Genomic DNA, 950 nt, shown 5'->3' with positions numbered 1-950 from the left:
ACATTCAATTGACTCTTTTGAAAAAGATCCCCAGAGAAATTAACATCCAACTGACTCCTTTAAAAAGATCCCCCAGAGAAATTAACATCCAACTGACTCCTTTAAAAAGATCCCCCAGAGAAATTAACATCCAACTAACTCCTTTAAAAAGATCCCCCAGAGAAATTAACATCCAACTAACTCCTTTAAAAAGATCCCCCAGAGAAATTAACATACAATTGACTCTTTTGAAAAATATCCCCAGAGAAATTAACATCCAACTGACTCCTTCCCCAGAGAAATTAACATCCAACTGACTCCTTTAAAAAGATCCCCAGAGAAATTAACATATGCATACAATCAATGTTAATTCAACACAACATACAGAAGCCAGCAGAAGGTTAAACAGATTAATAACAAGAAAAATGAAATGCTTTTTAAGGTTAAATACATTAATAACAAAACAAGAAAAAAACCCAGAAACTTTTGCCATTAATTTTAATGACCATAAAAATCACGAAATTAATTAGCATTATCCACGGAGGCGTTAATAACGATAATAAAAACGCCATTCTGCAATTAAAAACGGTAATAAAAATGACACTAATGACCATTTTAAATTACGTCCTTATAACGATTAATCATAAGGACTAATTTCTCTCAGAGAGTCTATTTAAATTTTTACCCCCACAATCTATTTTCTATAGCCTCCTGCAGAAGAGCATGGCTGCGCTCCTTCCAGTAGCAGGGAACTGGAGACTCCTTTGTAGAGATGGAATTCTTCATTTTTTTATCTAATTTTTATTTACACATGCGCCAGAGCTAAGGGAAGGCACCTATATATAAAATGCAAGGTTATTTACATACACTACATGTAAAAAGAAATAATTTCCTATTTACAATAATCCTGTATCACTTTAATTGATCATTAATCATTACGGGAAGGAGTAATATTTCTCTCTATTGTCTAC

This window comes from Panulirus ornatus, chromosome 27 (genome assembly GCF_036320965.1).
Source record: "Panulirus ornatus isolate Po-2019 chromosome 27, ASM3632096v1, whole genome shotgun sequence".
Classification (NCBI taxonomy): domain Eukaryota; kingdom Metazoa; phylum Arthropoda; class Malacostraca; order Decapoda; family Palinuridae; genus Panulirus; species Panulirus ornatus.
This window is presented reverse-complemented; position numbering follows the sequence as displayed.